Source organism: Orcinus orca, chromosome 3 (genome assembly GCF_937001465.1).
Source record: "Orcinus orca chromosome 3, mOrcOrc1.1, whole genome shotgun sequence".
NCBI classification, from domain to species: domain Eukaryota; kingdom Metazoa; phylum Chordata; class Mammalia; order Artiodactyla; family Delphinidae; genus Orcinus; species Orcinus orca.
Window position 1 is genome coordinate 184,077,151 of NC_064561.1, and position 19,000 is coordinate 184,096,150.

Genomic DNA, 19,000 nt, shown 5'->3' on the forward strand with positions numbered 1-19,000 from the left:
TGTGGCTTCTCCACGGGAATCTCGTGTGCCCACGTGTGTCCCCTTCACACCCAGCGGAAGGTTCTGGAGAGCTCATCCCCCGTCTCTGAGTGCCAGTGAGGGTTTGTGGACAGTGGGACTGGCGCAGCATCGCTGGTGAGATGCCCTCGGTCCAGGGCAGGGGTGCGACCGCTGGCACCCTGAGCTCGCAGGTCCTGGGTTGGTTTACCTTCCTTGAGAGAAGATTCTTTCTCCGCTGTTTCCTGATCTCGCCCCCCACTTCCACCCGCTCCCTCACTTTCCCTGAGAACCTGCACGAGAGCCTCATTCCCGAGGCTCCTGGTTTCACAGTAAAACCTGTGAAAGCCGCCAGCCTGGCAGGAGTGACTCGGGCTGCGGCCGAGCAGAGCCCCTCCTTTCGCTTCTCAGGGTCAGAGCTGCAGAGGCACCTCTGGGGACTGGGCCTGCACAGGCTCTGAAAGAGGCCTTGGGGTGCCGCACTGGGTGAGGGAGAGGCACAGGGAGGTGAGAGGGTACTGCCCAGAGCTACGGGGGCTGCAAACAGGGCAGCCCTGTGCAGGGCCTGGAAGCACGCGAAAGCTCTGTGAGCGGGCAGGGCGCCAGCACCGTGGTCCCTGCGAGGAAGGCTCGCCTGGGCTGCCGCTTTCCTGGGGCGTCCATGCTCACCCCGCAAAGTCCGGCTTACCCTCTCTCTCCCTCTCTTTCTGTGTCCCCCCTTCCCTCCTCTATTTCTGAAGGGTCTGGCTGGTCTCCCTCGCACAGCCCCCTCCAAGGATAACTTCCTTCAGGTGTTTTCCACGGAGGATAAACAGTCGAAACGCTGTGTTCTCGAGTTACTTGAAATAATGCTTTTCTCCCTGGGGTCCCGTCACCAACTTGATACATAATTAGGTTCTTTGGTTTTAGCTTGTTTTCAATTTTGGGGATTGCGTTTTCTTTTCTTTGCCTTAATTTTGTTCTTTGTTGGTAGAAAGCATAAAGGAATCCAGAGGCAACCATAGAACAGGACGTGTTAGGAGAGGTCTTCCTGACCCGCACCCCCCAGGAGATGGTCGATTTTCACTTCAACCTCCTTGCGCTTCCTTTCACAACCTGTGCATGGACTGTGCAGTGCTGCAGTCACGACGCGGGTCTCCTGTTGCCTGGGGGCCGTGGCTGGAGAGCGTGCAGCGTGGATGGACCAGGGCGGAGACCGGGCATCTCTGCTCCGCCCAAGGCCGCTGGGCGGCTGTGTCCCAAGTGCCCGCAGGGGCTGTGGCCAGAGGCCCCGCCCTCCCTGGCCTTCCCCTGTGTCTGGTTGGACTCTTGGAGGCGTGGTGGCTCCACTCCAAGGCCAATGTCCCCGAAGGGTGGGCTTTGGTGACCTAGCTTTGGAAATCGCCCGGCATCCTCTAGCCCAGTCTCAGGCTTGCCCGGGGGCAAAGGGTGAGAAGTGGACCCCACCTCACGGGGGTTTGTTACACACCAGGGGGTGTCCCGTGGGCTGCCCTGTACTGGCCTTCCTCTTTCCGTACCACGGAAACCAGAGACTGTCCAGGGCTGCCCACCCTTGCACACGGTACCAGCAAATGGCCCTGGACCCAAGTCATTTGGGCTTCTCCCAGCACGTCTTTAAAATAGTTTTGAGAGTGGAGTTGCTGGGCCAAGGGGACGAGCGTGTGAACTTGGCCTTGCCCATCTTGAGCCTTGTGTCGTCCGTGCGTTCCTCAGGCCTGACTTCCTTTGTTCCGTGTTTGGGTGTGAGAGCCATCCACGGCGTGGCCTGTGGCTCCACGTGGTCCATTTTCATGGCTGCATGGTCTTTCCTTCCCTGACTGTCCCTGGTTTGTTTATCTGTCCCAGGGCTGGTCTGAACCGTCTCCATCATGAGGCCGTCACAAGTGGACATCCTGGCCCAAGTGCCCACGATTCTCCAGGGTGGGAGTCTGGGCATGGGCGTGCTGCACCTCGAGGTGACTCCAGGCCTCGTAGTGGGTAGTCGCTGCCCCTGTCCTCACCAGCACCTCCACTGTGCCCGCTGTGGGCCTGGCACGCGTTTCACTGCAATGTGGATTCCCTGAGACATGGAGGGCTCGCACCTTCCTGCGTGTTTAGTTTCCGTTTGAATCTCTCCCGCAGTGAAATGCCCTGTAAGTCTTTCTTTAATTTGCGTGTAATCAGCACATGACATTATACTAGTTTCACAGGTGTAACACAGTGATTCAATATTTGTGTAAACCCTGTACATCTTCTTCTTGTCCCTCTAATAGGTCGTCTGTCTTTTTCTCAGACGTTCTGAGTACAAACCCTTTGTTATGTTGAGAGTGTGCCCTGCTCTTGTTTCCCTCCCTCTTATAATCCCCAGATAATCATGAGAAAGCCCGTCTCTGGACAAGGGCCAGGTGTGCTGTGTGAAGGGGCAGCGGGCCTGAAGCGCGCGTTGGTCTAATTGAGGCTGTTCCGCGGTGTCACCGCGGCCGTGAGGGGGGGGCAGGATCTCCCCGGCCTCACCGCGAGGCCCCACGCTGAGGAGGCGGCCGAGCGCCCTGGGGCCCGCGTGACTTCGAGCTGCTGCGTTCACAGCAGCGCACGAAGGCCTCGCTAAAGCCGCTTGGTCCTCTGTGCCGAGCGCGTCGGAGCTCATGCAGGATGACTCACATTGTGTAATGGCCCTCGTGTTGGGGTCTTCGGGGAAAACATTGTTTTCATCAAGACAAAGAAAAGTGCAGGCATTCCTAAAGGGCCCAGCTCTCATTCACATTTAATTCTAACACATTTAATCTGACACAGATTAAACACATTCAAACACATTTAATCTGACACAGTTACTCTTACAATCTCCCGTGTTGTCTTTACTGAACACGAAGTGAGGTCTGCCCAGCTGAGTCGAGCTGGTGGCCGGCTGTCCTGGGACGGAGATGCCAGGTCAGGGCGGCCGAGGTTCCAGGGTACGAGGAAGGCCAGCCCCTCCCCTTCGCTGCCTCTCCTGGGATGGCACAGGAGGGACCCCGGGACGCGCAGGCCTCGAGGCCAGCGATACCTCCTGTGGCCCCAGGTTCCCCTGAGCTCGGGAGGGCGTGACTCAGTTCGCTCAGCCCTGATGGAAGCTGTGGACCCCGAGGCACTCCCACCCTGACCTCCCTCCACCCCCAGCTCTACAGCAATGGGCTTGAGGCCACCAGGCCCTGGTCTCCGTTCCTTACCCGCAGAGCAAGGGATGAGGACGGACGGGACAGCCTTCCAGCCCGAGACTAATTCTGCATCATCTCATCTCGAGGAGGGGAGCACAGGGTGGGTGGAGGCCCTGCTGAGGGCAGAGTGACCGGAGGGCGCGTGGACGCAGGACATGAAGAGAGGCGGCCGGGAGGAGGGGGCCTGTCCTGCAGGGCGGAGCTGAGAGGCCAGCCCACGCTCTAACTTGGACGCAGGGCTCGGGTCAGGGAAGAGACACCAGCTCCCTAGGCCCCGTCCTCCCCAGCCTGCAGCCCCCAGATGCTGGCCGGGCTGGGCTGCCATCACACGGGCCCTGCTGGCATCCCTGGGCTGGGGACTCAGAGGATGGCCCTGGCTGCTGGCGTGCAGGTGCCCAGAAGACCCCCAATCAAGGATGGCTAAAGAGAGAGCAGCAGGGAGAGGCGGACGTGTGTGTGTGCATGTGTGCATGCGTGTGTACTCGCCTGCCTCTGTGCGTGTGGTGCAGAAGAGGCATCAGAGCAGGAGATGGAAAAAGTCCCAGGAAAACGGTGGCGTTTCAAAGTGGCCTGGATTTCTCTCGGGGGAGCAAAGCAGACGAGTGCCGTGAGGTCTCCAGGCAAGGCTGGGAGGTTGGAACGGGGACCTGAGGGGGCAGGAGGGGGTCGGGGGGAGGACCCGCGCGGTGTATGTGTGAACCGTGTGCATGGATCACGTGTGAACTGTGCGTTCGAAGCGTGTGTCCTGTAAGTGTGGAGCGTGTACAAATCAGGCATGTGGGTCCCCCACGAGCTATGTCTGCGTGGGGTGTACGTGGGGTGTGAATCGGGTGGGTCCGTGGCCTGGCCTACGGGGACTGTCACACGTCTGTCCACCTGGTGCCCTTCATTTGTTCCTAGTTGACAGTGTGGTTGCCTTAAATGCTTCCGGACGAGACAGACCAGTCGCGTCCACCCCCGGAAGGGCCTCTGAGTGGCACGCGGGCCCCGGACCTGATGAGGGTGTAGCCTCTGAGCCCCGCCACTGACAAGAGGTGATTAATGACCCACGCGCTCCCCACGGAGGGGTGAGGGCGCTGTCCTCGGGACGCCTGGTGCACATTCAGTCGGGAACTGGGACAAACCACGCTGAGTGCTGTGTGCCCCACCCAGGCAGACTGCATCCCGGCTGTCCAGTGTTTGGAACTGGGGAGCTGCCCTGGGAGCTGTGTCCTCTCCCACTGGTCCCCTCCACTCTGCCCGTGTTGCCCTGTCAGAGCCGCTGAGGCCTGGCCCAGGCGCCTAACCGCAGGGCTCCGTTCTCGCCCTGAAAGCTCCGCTCATCCAGGCTTTGTTCCCTCCGATGTCGCGTGGATACAGAAGGTGGGGTGGCTCTTTGGCCCTGGCCGTGTTCACACCTGGGCTTTCCGGGACGGATGCAGCCCCCCACCCCGCCGTGGGGCGGGAGGCCCCGGGCAGCAGGTTAGGGAGAACGGTGACTGCGTACACAGGTGCAGGCAGGTGGGGACCAGCGCCCAGCGCAGGGGTGGCAGGGTCTTAGGGTCCCACCACATGGGGAGGCCCCTGAAGCCGACCTCTCAGCCGTGAAGGAGCCTCAGGCTGCCCTGCCCTCCCGTGTCCGGTCGGGACCCTGGGTTCAGAGTAGAGCCAGGGTCTACAGCTTTTCCTCGTGTCCCACCCCCTGTGGCCGTGTCGGCCGGTCGGCCGTTCCCTCCTCCGCACCCAGTGGGCGATGGCCACTGTCTCAGAGACGGTGCAGATTTCTGACCATCCAGTGGGCCCATCTAGCCAGCTGTGGGTGCCCGGCTCAGGGGGCCAGAGGCTGCCTGCTATTTCACAACAGAGAGAAAACCCTGCACGTCCTTCCCAGCCCACAGCTCCCAACGCGCCCTCGGGCGCCAGAGTGGCCGTCCTTCCCACCGCAGGTCACCCGGCCAAACTTGCCCTCCCGAGGCCTCTGCCCCCATCTCCCTGGACACTCGGCTCCTTCAACCCCAGGAGCGGCTGCTCTCCTGCTCAGGACCCTGACTAGCCGGGTGTGGGTGGGGTGAGGGCCGCAGGGAGACAGGGCCGGGCTCCGGGGCCGCGAATGCAGCAGTCAGAGCAACCCGTGGCTGGCCCCTCAGGCCTGGCGTCTGGAGAAATTCCGGGACAGACTGTATTGCACAGCGATGCCAAACACCAAAGCCAGGAGGGACGCCTGACCTCTAACCTCGGGAGGCAGATCCAGCTCCGTGATGGACACCCCCTAACTGGCCAGGGGGACTCGACTTGCACACCTTGCGAGGAGCTGCAGATCCTAATCTCCACACAGCTTGCTGTCACACGCACCCTCCTTGCCGCCATCCCACCACCAGCTCGGCTGGGCCCACCGCACGGTGGTGGGTCTGCTTCTGGGGTGCGCGGGGGGCCCCTGAGAGCTGTGTGCTGCTGCCCCGGGCCGGCCTGGATTCCTGGTCCGAGCTGCTCCAGGCAGGGACCAGCCAGGCCTCTTCTGGGTAAAGGCCTCCTGGGGCTCCCAGCACGTCCTGTCCCCACCGCACCCTGAGTCTCCCCGAGTGGGCAGGGGAGAGGCAGGCAATGAAACCCTCTCTTCCCCGGGTTTGCTAAAAGTCTCGCTCTGGCGGCTCTTCTTTCAAGGTCAGCTGCGAAGGTCCCAGGAAAGCCACTGGGTGATGTCGCAGCCGCCAAGTTAATGGCCCGAGCGCCGCCCTCATCTGACTCTGCTAACCGGAGGAAATGCAGTTTCTGACCTGCCACGCACCACAGTCTTGGCCTCAAGGGATGGAGGTGGAGACGAAGCAGGGGCCTTGAGTGGGGCAGTGACATGGGGGTGTCCTGTCCTCTCGGCCGCAGCAGCGGGTCCAACCCGGCCCAGAACCATGAAACCGGCAGGGGCTCTGCAGGGACTCCAGACCCCACCACCAGCCGTTTCCAAGGGAACAGCGAAGAGAAATTGAGTCGTTACTAGAATTTCAATAATGGACCTTCAAGCCTCACATCTGACTCTTGTTCAGCACGTCCTGTGAAGCTCTTTCTCCTTTTCACAGACCCCAGCTGTGTCAGCACCACAGGCCGGGCAGCTGGCACAGCGGAAAGTTATTCTCCAAGGTGGGCGGGGCTGGTCCTTCCGAGGCTGAGGAGGGTCTGTGCCCGGCCCCCCAGCACAGACAGACCCAAGGTAGAGAACCTGCCCAGCCGGCCATGGTGACCCCGCCGGCCCTGGGCATCTCTGCCTCCATCCTCTCCCCTCTGCATGTTCTCTGGATGAGTCATGTGGGATCAGGCCCCCCCATGACCTTATTTTAACTGGTCACCTCTGTGAGGACCCCTCTCCAAAGAAGGTCCCACCCGAGGTGCTGGGGGTTAGCACTCCAACACGTCTTTTGGGGACACAATTCCACCCGGCACCGTGGGGTCTCCCTCCACAGCTGCATCAGGGGCCCGATGGTCATGCCAACGGGCACCTCCAGGGCGACAGGTTTCTGGGCCGCCCTGCCCCCGTTCCTATCTCTCCAGGCCCCGAAACACGTGCCCCTCAGGAATCTGCCGCAGCTCAGCCTAACGCACCCTCTTCCCCTGCAGGGCAGGTCCTTTCTGTGTGGTCCTGAAGACACTTGCGCTGGGCTCCCCCAGGAGTCAGCACCCTGGTGCGTCCCCACAGGGCCACGTTCCCGCTGCCGACAGGGATGGGGGTCTCAGCACCCTAGTCGGTCCCCACAGGAATCACTGGTGGAGAGCCTCACTCAGGTGGCACATCAAGTTCTCCTGTTCTGAGCTGAGTTTGGAGGAGCACCGCCGAGGACGCTTCTGCCAGGGTCTGGCCCCAAAGCCCGCTGGGCCGAGGGCCAGCCAGGGCCATGCCCAGCACCTCAGCTGTGCCCGCACAGGACCGGGAGCATATGCCCGAGTTCCCTCCGCAGCAGCTACAGCCGGTCGCTGCCAGGCAAGCCCACGATGAGCTACTCTTCACCTGGGACCCAAGGACGTCGAGAGAGAGAGGGGCACCTGTGCCCACCTGTGAGAACCCTTGTTGGAATCACAGGAAGGGCCAAGAGACGCATGTGACTGCTCAGACGGCGCGACTAAAAGAAGTAAATCACAAAGGGAGAACGACAAGTCCTTAGATCCTAAGTGGAAAAGTTTCTTGTTTCTAGAAAATAAGGGAAGCAGATTTCATCATCAGTTTCCCTAATGATTCTTGTGTTTCTGTTAGAGAATGAGACTAACGACACAAGAATCACACGTCCACCCTGAGACGAAAGCACGGAACGCAGGGAACCATGCCGCTCCCCCCAGGCCCCGGAGCACTGAGTACACCCTGAGCCTTTGGGGATGTTAAACACCACAGAAAGAGAAGCCAGATCAGACCACAAAATGCCATAAGGACCAAAAGTATAATAAGTGGAAAAACAGTAAAGAAACTAGAATTCCTTTTATCCATAAATTAAAACAACAGCGAAATAAAATCACTCCAACCGCTTGGTTCCCGTTAGTACATCTGCACGCTTCTGGACAGCTCCTCAAATGAAGACTATTTACGCAGAAGGTTGTAGAACAAGAAGGGACACTAAGGGTCACCCAATCGGCTCCTCCCTTTTCCGCTGAAACTTGGAAGCCCAGGGAGGGGCCAGGCCAAGATCATGGAGTGAACGTGAGCGCCGCCTGTACAGGGATGCTGGGAAGGTCAGCCCCGTGAGGTCGAAGCGGTCAGGCCCCAGGAGGTAACCCTCCTTCATCCCTCCTGTGCAGGCGCGTCCAGTGGGACCCTGGGCCTTGTCAAAGCAGTTCTGAAGTGTCAGATACATGCTCTGAAGGAACGCTTGTGTACCTCTGAGCAGGAGGCTGAATGCTCCAGAGTGGGGCTAAGCTTGCAGGCTCCCCCAGAGGTGCGATCCCCAGGGGCTGCAGGGGCAGCAGAAGCAAACGAGGGCAACAGCCACAAGACAGGTCTCCCAGACCAGCAGCAAATAGTTCTGCAGGCTGTGTGTCCCAAATATCGATGGGACATACGTATGCTAAAAACAACAACAATAAGTATTTGCTGTTTAGGTGAAATTCCAGTTTAACTGGGGGTTCTGTGTTTTGCTTAGTAACCCTAGATCGGATGGCCTGTACAACTGAGGCAGGGGAAGAAAAAACTGCGACCGGATGGTCTCGTCTTTCGGCGCCCTTCCCTATGAGGGCCACGACTCACACCCCAAATGTGGGTAAGTGGTGATGGCTCTGCTGGCATGAGCACCTGAGGGGCCAGAAGCCAATGGACCTGCACTCCCCTGGCCTTACCCCGAGCTTCTCTGCAGGAAAGGTCAGGGAGACAGGTGCCGCCTGGTGAGGCCAGCTCCCGAGCTCCTATGGGCAAATAGTCTGGTACGAAATGCACTGACGCTTGTGTCCAAATACAGAGCTGTTAAAAAAAATTTTCTTCAGACTCAGGAAGAATAGCTCAGGGGGTGCAAGAGTGCTGCCCGTGGTTCAGAGGCAGTGCCCAGTGGGGCACGGATGGTTGGAGGGGATATCAGGGATCTCTGCAACATAACAAAGTACCCAAAACCTAGCAGTTTAAATCAACCCTAAACATTTACCTCTCTCACATCCTTTCTGTGGGTCAGCACCTAGGGAAAGCTCAGCTAGTTGGCTCTGTCCCAGGATCCCCCATGAAACTGTGAAGAAGACACAGGAGGAGCTGTGGTCTCATCTGAGAGCTTGCCTGGGGCCGGGGCACCCACTGCCCAGGGCGTTCACTCACGTGCTTGCAGCTGGTCCTTGGCTGGAGGCCTCGGTTCCCGCCGTGTGGCCCTCTCCACAGAGAGGAGACATGGCAGCCAAGCCCTCATCGAGGGACCCTGGGGTCCAAGAGAGCGAGCAGAACTCCCAACCCCAAGGGCCCTCTCCAGAAGCCAACTGCACAGCCCTGAGAGACCTGCGTCACGGTGAAAGGCCATGTGAACCAGCCATGTGAGCCAGGTGCCCCGACACGGGGCAATCCACAGCTCCAACCCACAGCTACACCAGGGGCTGCTGCGCCCAGCAGAAGCCACCCAGCTGAGTCCAGACCCAGCTGCCAACCAGAGTCAGGAGCAATAAATGGTTTTGCAACTTTGCAGAGGTGTAATTGACAAGTAAACCTTGTGTGTGTTTGAGGTGCACAGCGTGATGATTTGATCTCTGTACATGCTGCCGCAGGAGTACCACCATCAAGTGAGTTAACGCGTCCGTCACCTCGCCTGGGTACCACTGTGTGTGTGTGGTGAGAACACTCAGGGTCTGCTGTCTCAGCAAATTTCAAGTATGCTCTATATTATTATTTTTATTTTATTTTGTTTTTGCAGTATGCAGGTCTCTCCCTGCTGTGGCCTCTCCCGTCGCGGAGCACAGGTTCCGGACGCGCAGGCTCAGCAGCCATGGCTCACGGGCCCAGCCGCTCCGCGGCATGTGGGATCTTCCCGGACCAGGGCAAGAACCCGCGTCCCCTGCATCGGCAGGCGGACTCTCAACCACTGCGCCACCAGGGAAGCCCTATGTTATTATTCACTGTAATCACCATGCTGTGCAATAGAGCCCCAGAACTTCTTCATATTATAACTAAAGGTCTGTACCCTCCCGTTTCCCCACCTCCTCACAAGCACGATTCTATTCTTTGTTCCTGTGAGTTTGGCTTTTCTAGATTCCACGTATCAGTGAGGTCATGCTGTGCGTGTCTTTCTGTGTCTAGCGTATTTCACTTAACATAATATACTCCAGGTTCATTCATGTTGCCAGTATATATACAATATAATATATTACGTATTGTATAATAGGTATATAATCTCCCACAGTTTCTGTCTCCATCGATGGACACTCCATATTTTGGCTGTTGTGAAAGATGCTGCAATGAACATGGGGGTGCAAATATCTCTTTGAGATTCTGATTTCGTTTCCTTTGGATATATACCCAAAAGCGGGATTGCTGGATCGTACGATAGTTCTGTTTTCGATAGTCCTGTTTCTGATTTTTTGAGGCGCACCATACTGTTTTTCCATAGTGGCTGCACCAATTTACATTCCACCCAACGGTACATGAGGATTCCTTTTTCTCCACATCCTCGCCAACACATTATTTTTTGATGATAGCCATTCTAGCAGGTGTGAGGGAGAGTCCATTGCGGTCTTGATTTGCACTTCACTGCTAGTTAGTGATGCTGAGCACCTTTTCATGTGTCTTTTGGCCTTTGGTATGTCTTCTTTGGTAAAGTGTCTGTTCAGATCTTCTGCCCATTTTTTTAACCAGGTTATTTATTAGTTTGTCTTGCTAGTTGTATGAGTTCCTTATATATTTTCCATATTAACCCTTTATCAGATACATGGTTTACCAATATTTTCTCCCAATCTGTAGGTTGCCTCTTCATTTTATTGAATGTTTCCTTTGCTCTGCATTTTTTTTAGTTAGATACAGTCCCACTTGTTTACTTTTCTTTTGTTGCCTATGTTTTTTGTATCAGATCCAAAAACTCATTGCCAGGACCTAGGTCAAAGAGTTCTAGGAGTTTATTTCTAGGAGTTTTATGATTTCAAGTCTTATATTTAAGTCTTTAATCCATTTTGAGTTAATTTTTGTAAGTGGTATAAATAAGGAACTGATTTCATTCTTTTACATATGGATATCCAGTTTCCCCAGCACTACTTATTGAAAAGATTATCCTTTCCCCATTGAGTGTTCTTGGCTCCCTTATCAAAGATTAGTAGACTGTATATACATGGGCTTGTTTCTGCACTCTCTATTCTTTTCCATTGGTGTATGTCATTGTTTTTATGCAAGTGCCTACTGTTTTTATCACTATAGCTTTGTAATATAGTTTGAAATCAGGGAGCACGATGCCTTCAGCTTTGTTCTTCTTTCTCAATATGGCTTTGGCTATTTGGGGTCTTTTGTGGTTTCATACTAAGTTTAGGATTATTTCTTCTATTTCTATGAAAAATGCCATTGGAATTTTGATAGGAATTGTATGGAATCTGCATATTGTTTTGTGTAGTATGGACATTTTAACAGTATTAATTCCTCTAACCCATGAGCACAGGATATCTTTCATTTATTTGTGTCTCTTCAATTTCCTTCATCAGAGCCATGTAGTTTTTAGTGCACAGATCTTTCACCTGCTTGGTCAAATTTGCTTCTAAGTATTTTGTTCATTTTGATGCTGCTGTAATAGGGATTATTTTCTTAATTTCTTTTTCAGATAGTTCTTGGCTATTGTCTAGAAACACAACTGATTTTGTATGTTGATCTTGTATCCTGCAACATTACTGAATTCATTTATTAATTCTAATAACCTTTTTGATGGGGTTTTTAGGATTTTCTATATATAAAATTATGTCATCTGCAAACAGACAATTTAACTTTTTTGTGTCTGATATTTATTTTCTTTTATTTCTTTTTCTTGCCTAATTTCTCTGGCTAGGACTGCTAGTAATTTGTTGAACAGAAGTGGTGAGAGTGGGCATCCTTGTCTTATTCCTGATCTTATAGGAAAAGCTGTCAGTTTTTCATCACTGAGTAGGATGTTAGCTGCGGGCTTGTCATTTATGGTCTCTACTATACCGAGGTGCTTTTTTTCTATAGCTAATTTGTTGATAATTTTTATCATGAAAGGATGTTTAACTTTGTCAAATGGTTTTTCTGTATCTATTGAGATGATCATATGATCCTATGATTTTTGGCCTTCATTCTGTCAATGTGGTGTACCACACTGACTGATTTGTGTATATTGAACATCTTTGCATCCCAGTGACAAATCCCACTTGATCATGGTGTATGATCCTTTTAAAATCCTGTTGGATTTGGTTTGCTAATATTTAGATGAATATTTTTGCACCATGTTCATCAGAGATATTGCCCCATAATTTATTTTCTTATACTGTCCTTATCTGGCTTTGTTATCAGGGTAACGCTTGTCTTGTAAAATGAGCTTGGAGGTGAGCCCTGCTCTTCAATTATTTGGAAGAGTCTGAGAATGATTGGCATTAATTCTTTAAATGTTTGGTAGAATTCACCTGTGAGGCCATATGGTCCTGGGCTTTCCTTGTTGGGAGGCTTCTGATTACCACGTCAACCTCCATACTCATTATTTGTTCAGATTTCCTGTTTCTTTATGGTTCAGCCTTGGTAGGTTGTATGTCTCTAGGAATGTATCCATCTCTACTAGTTTCAATTTATCAGCATGTAATTGTTTGCAGTAGTCTCTTACAACCGTCTGTATTCCTTTGGTGTCACTCGTAGTGACATGTCTAGCCATGTCCCCCTTGCATGTCTAGTACCAGGGGTTTGGGCAGGCATGGATCCTGTCACAGGATCCTGTCCTGTGATCTGGTCCCAGGGTGAGCAGGACCTACTCCAAGTCCTTGGTCAGTAGGGCTGGTGCTGGGACAAGGGTCCACTTCAATCTCTGCACCTGGGTCCACAAATGACAGGCTTGTTACTAGGTGTGCAGATGGGAGTGGCTCCCACCTGGTCCCTTGGAGGGCTCCTGTCTCCAAGGGAGAAGCAAGGACAGGGCTATTGGAGGAGGCCTGGGCTCCTTGGACCATGTCACCCAGACTCTCCCCATGAGGTCCCAGAGTAAGACACCCTCATGACAGAGTGCTCATTCTTCCAGCCTGTGCTCATGGGGCACCAGCTCCATGTGGGGACACAGCAGCGAGTGCCTGCTCGACTCACATGCAGACGTCAGAGAAGTGATAAGCTCACGGTGAAGATTAAGAGCCATGTGGTCCAGTGTGGCAAGGGGCTGCTCTGGGGGCTGAGGGTCCCTCTGCAGAGGGCACTGGGGCCAGCGGGCTGGTCTGCACAGTAGGGCACAGCAGGGAGTGGCCAAGCAAAGGCCGTGGAGCTGCTGGGGTCCCAGGAAGTAAGGGGAGGAAGGGACACAGGGCGGGGCCTGCGAGGCCCTGTGGGTCAGCATGAGGACTGTGGACTTCATCCCAGGTGCTGAGGGAGCAACTGGGGCATTCAGTGAGCGAGTGACCTCTGGGGTAGAGGGACCAAGGCCCACCACTGCTGGGTGGGAGGTCGGAGGCAGGAGCAGGAGCAGGAGGGTCTCTGCCTGAATGAAGGACAGTGTGGGGTGGGGGAGTGGGCTCTCCAAGGGGGGCCACCTGCAGGATTGGCAGGAAAGAGCAGTAGTGGGCAGTGGTGCCGTGCCCCAGACGCGGAAGTGGGAGAGCCAGAGCCACACGACAGTGGTGGCCCAGCAGGCCAGGGCAGCAAGCGTGGCCACCCCACGGCCCAGCAGGCAGAGCGGGGGCGCAGGAACCCCGACATCTACCCTCCAGAGCCTGTCATGGAGGTGGGAGGGGGACGGATAACCAAGTCAGCACAGGTGGAGCCTGGACCTGGTTGGGGGCCGACGGGGCAGTCAGGATGCTGGCAGCTGGGCGGGTGGAGGCGGGGACGGTGGGGGATGGGATTGGGGGGGAAGTTTTTCCCCTGCCGATCATAGGTTCATCCAACACCTGCTGCACACCTGTCACCATGCAGGGCACATGGATGGACGTCAGGAAGAGAGGGCTCTGCCTGAGGCAGGGAACCGTCAGCCCTGTGGGGACACTGGGCGAAACAGAAAGGAGGTCCAAGAGATGGTGGGGCAGCACGGCCGCCCTCTCGGGGCCTCGTCCCTGCCCCGGTTTGTGAGGGGCACCAGCCGGGCACCCAGGGCCCGTGCTCACCCACCAGCGCGCCCCACCCCCTTCAGCCAGACTCTCCTCTCCCCGCGCCCTTTCCCCTCTGGGCACCTCGGCTTCACCAGTGAGGGGTGTCCCCGCACGAAGGTCCAGCCTGTTCACGCCCCGTCACTGCGCTTGCGCTCTGAGCCGAGCCACAAGCCTGGGGAAGCAGGGGTCCCACACACGTCCTCCCAGAAGCCCAGCACTGCCGTTGTCCCAGAGACACAGCCGTGAGAGTCAAGTGTGGGTGAAGCTGAGGTCGCCCCACTCCATGGGGGTCCATGAAATCACCGAGGGAGCGAACGGACGGGCCACACCTGCTCCCCATTATTCATCTGCCGGAGATGTTGGGGGTGCCTGGGAAGAGGCAGGAGGCCCCCACCCCGCCCCCCTCCATCCCCCACCCATGGCCTCGGGGCCTCCCTTCTCCTGGGTGTCTTTCCAGATGCCTTTTACGTCTATTCCTTTTAAAGGAACATCAACCCCACTTTACATCTGAGAAAATGGGAAGTCAGAGAAATTAATGACCCTCTCAAGGCCATGACCCAGGACTCCAAGCCCAGTGAGGACATAACCAGGTCCCTGTGTGCAGGTGCATGCATGGTGACGGGGCTCCAGCCTTCCCGGGGTCACAGGAGGAGGCTGTACCGGAGCTGGGCTGGGAGGAGGCTTCCAAGCCCCCACCAGGTGCTCCTGGACGGCAGCGCCCTGCCGGTCTGGCCACGAGACGTCCATTGCTGGGGCCCTGAGCCTGGCGCCCACCTCCGCATCCAGCCGCATGTAGGCTTGGTCACGAGGGCCCTGCCTCAATGCCCCCACCTGGTCCAGACCTCATTCTGAGCTCCGTCAAGCTCAGGTCCGCCCAGCCACGCACCCTCTGTACACAGCACAGGAGTCACACAGCCCACATCCGTCTCCCCAAGCCTCATTTTTTTAGAAGAGAGAGTGGAAAGGAATAAAAAAAAAAAGGAAAGGAAGACTAAGAAGGCGATGCAGGAGATAAAAGGCACATGCGGGTGACAAAGAAGCGATGACATAGTCACATTTTATTAATGGGGCGCCCATATGCATTCCAAGGATAATTAAGTATTCACAGGTGAAATTAGCTGATAGGACGGCTGTCCCGAGAAAATCAAATGAGCTCTGATTATATCAATAGTTTCCAACCAGTGTCCCCGGTTATCCAACCATCAGATAAATTTGTCCACTCTCTTCCTTTGGGGGGAAAACCTTTAATTATCCAGCCCTAGCGAATGGCAGGTCATTAATAAAACCTAGTTATCAGGCTGCAGGTTTGGGAGTTTTACTGTTATCCATCTTTTATCTAAATAAACATTTGGGAAATGTCCTTAAAATTATTATAGATACTTCGCCCCTGCCCCACAGCAGGAATTCCTAAGTGGAACCCAGCCACATTTGACGAGAATACGTCCGTCCGTCCGCCGACCGGCCTCCAGCGGGCCGGGCCCAGAGCTGGGCTGCGCGTGCAGTGATGGATCTGGGCGGCCTGCACATGCAGATAAGGGGGAACCGCCGTCATGTGTCTTCACGCAGCCGTGGGGCTGTGCGCGCGTCCTTTATCCTGGCGCCGCATACATCAACGACAGCGGGAGACTGGAATGGCCGGCAGTGACAGAGAGGAGCAGGCCCCTCGGTCTTCCATCCCAGGTGCAACACTCAGATGGTGTTCTTTTATTAAAGCAAAGAATGCTTTGCGATCATTTATTATTCCATTTCCAATACAGTAGTGGAATTCTCAAGAGACACTTGAGACTGGTCTGGGTTTTGCACTATTACACGCAGTGTGTGTCTACTCTTGGACTCTTAGCGTTCCAGACAGATTCACGTAACCCAAGCCAGGTGAGGGGGACAGGACATACCAGCTCCGGAGCACACGCAGCCCTCTCGCTGAGCTGGTAGCACTTCCCGCTGTGGTTACGAGGGTACGTGGAGGCCCCACTCCCAGTGCCTGGTGCAAAGATCTCCACCAAACCCTCAGTCTGCCTGGCACACTCCTGGCTGAGCGTCCTCCAAAGCACAGGACGCACCGCAAGGTGGAACTGTACGAAAAGCAGATGCTCCTCCTCGGTTGACCAATGCCCAAGGAAGGGCCACCGGAAGACTCTATGTTGGGCTGATTTTATTGCAGCCCCTCTTCCCTTGTTACTCCAGCACTCTTCTGAGCCGCTGTACTGGGGCCACGGAGGGGAGCTGTGGTTGCTGGGATTTTCACCAAACAGAACTGCTCCAGGATTTCCGGGCTGGAGGTTTTCGAGTTTCTCACCAGCCCAGACCACAGAGGGCAGGCTTACCCCACAGTGACCCCACGGGGAGCAGGATGGAGCCGTCCAAAGCATGCTTTTCTTTCCTTCTCACCAATATTACGGTGAAGGCAAATTATCCGTGTGGCCTTGACACCGAGCTGAGACCTCGACAGGAGGCAGGGCTTCGGGGGGTCCTGCCCCCCACCAGCACCTGTCAGAGACGGGTCAGAGTCTATTTCTGAGACCTGCCCACTTGGCGAGAGTCAGGCAGGGAGGTCTGGGTGACCAAGTGCTTAACAAGTCAGAGCAGTGGGCTCGGCCGATCCGCCTGTGGGTGGAGGGCCGTGGGGAGGGGCTGTGGGCTGCGGGGCGCTCAGCCACTGGGGTCCGTGGGTCCCTTTGGCAATTGGGGGGTGTTCAGGCTGAAATCACCCAAATAAACTGCCCAGGACCAAAATGCTCAATCGTCACACAAGTGATAGAGTTTACCATGCGTATCTAAGAGTAATTTTCATTTTTTTACCCTACATTGGTAGCTTTTGCTCCACAAAAGCCCAAACCATCTCCCATAGTTATTTCCTGCTCTTGTAAAGGTCCCAGTCAGGAAACGGTTGCTGGACGCCAAGACCCGGGATGCTCTCACCCCCAAGCTCAGAGTCCAGAGACTCGGGACCCCTTCAGGGGGGAGACCAGCCCCCCTTCATGGCCCGTTGGTCTGGGTGTCTGGGCTCCCGGCATCATGTCTGCTTCAAACAAGAGCCCCAGACCCTGAGAGAGGCTGCAGAGGCGGTGGGGGGCCTGGACCCAGAACCCCAGACTGGGGTCTCCGCCAGCCCCTCTCTGCGTTGAGGCCACGGCAGCTCCTTCCCTAGCATGTCCCATCCCGTAGGCCACACATGAGGAAAACCCGAGGGGATGCAGGGGAGACCCTCACCCAAGTACAGACCGCACTTCTCCTGAGAAGTACTCTACTGTGAGAAAAAGACTCAGCTCTGCGTCTGGAGAATTCCATTTTTTTTCCTTGGATGCTAAATCCCACGCCCTACCCCGCTCAAGCGGAAACGCACCAGAACATACGTACTGTGTCTCCTGACTCGGTAATTCACCAGTCCAGGCACCGTGACCAAAGCCCCACGGGGGGGCGGCCTCAACAACAGGCTCTGATTTCTCACGCGCTGGAGGCTGGACGTCCGAGACCAGGGTGCCAGGACCCAGCTTTTTCTCTGTCTACACAGCAGCCACGTTGAAACAATTTCACGCAAAACCTAAGGCTTCCGTCCGTGCCCAGGACCCGAGCAGGCGGAGGGCTTTGGGGACCCAAGCGGACCTGAGTGTAATGTGCCCTTCGGACCATTTGCCTAACTTCAGGCTGATTTTCCCCTCTGACACCCTCACCAGCGCTCAAGTTCTCAGCCCATTTCTCTCTCCACCACCCACTAAACAAACACTTAGAACTTAGGAATTTTAAAAATGTTTAAAGGAAAGGGATGTTTTGGGAACAAGGCATCCCTTCCTGCTGGACACTTGTTCTCCTTCATTGTTAGGACCTTTACTTGCTGATATCGGGCAGCAGAATTCGCACCCAAACCCTCCCCTGAGGGGCTCTTGGCTCCTGGCAGGGTCTGCACAGGGGAGGGAGGAGGCCGTAAAAGCCAGACTTGCTGACGACGGGCGTGCGCCGTCCCCACAGGGCCTGCTGCGCGGGTGAGCCTCTGGGGTCCCGACAAGAACCAGGTGGTGGGGTGGAGAACGGCCAGCCTCGGGGCAGAGTCAGAGGAGTCTCAACCCCGAGGTGTCCTGCCCTGAAACACAGCGGGAGTGGAGGCCGAGAGATGGAGGCTGCACGGGGACCTCGCTGCTGAGGGACACCCAAGCACCAGGGGGCTCCCAGAGAGGAGGGGGTCCACACGGCCCCGCCCCCTCGGGAATCCCACGGCCCCCACTCCCCTCAGGTCCTTGTTCAAAAGTCACTCCTCCAGGGGGCTGGCGGGAGGGCCCTTTGCACCGTGGTCTGCTGCTTCAGACTCAGACCAGGTAGGTGTAGATGAGAACCCAGCACAGACGGATCAGGGATGCAGGAGGGGGGGGGGGCCCTACCGGGACGGAACAGGTCAGTCCTGACCAGGCCTGCGGGGCCCTCACCCACACCCTCCCTTGAGGATTGCTGTGGCTGCCGCTCTCTGCACTCTGATGGCTTTCTGGGACACGGGAGGGACCGTCTATCACACCGCCTTGGGTTGCTTTCATCCGAAGCAGCAACCGGCCCGGCGCCTGGACCCGCGCCGTCAACATGCGGTGCGCCCAGCATGTGACTCACGCCTGGTCTGAACCGAGAGCCACTGGCTCCCAAAGACTGGCTGCAGAAAACGTTACGGGTGTAGAATAGCTCAATAACGATTGTCCATCAAGTACATGCTGGACGATCTTATTCTGAATATATCGGGTTAAAAAATATATATTTTTTAAATGGATTTCACCTGTTTCTTCTCACTAGAATTGCACACGTGGCTCGTGTTACATTTCTGCTGGACAGCGGGGTCTATGAACCCGGGACAGAGGAGTATCCTCCACTCAGTGGGAAGTGCTGAACCCCAGTTGTGTCAGGAGCCATCATGGAGAACCTAGCCGGGTGCTCTGGGGGGGGACAAACCGAGCCAGCTGTGCACTGTTCAAGATGGTGCCCAAACGGAGGGGGTGGGAAGGAAGGAGGCGGGCAGGGGGAGAGAAACAGAGGCAGAGAGACTGCGAGTTTGGGCAGCGCTCATCTGGGCCATCAGCAGGGTTTCCTCAAGCTCCTTTTCTCCTTCCCCCAATTCTGAAGCTCCTAGAGGGTGTTCCGGTGGGGGTGGGAGGTAACACAGGTCTGTG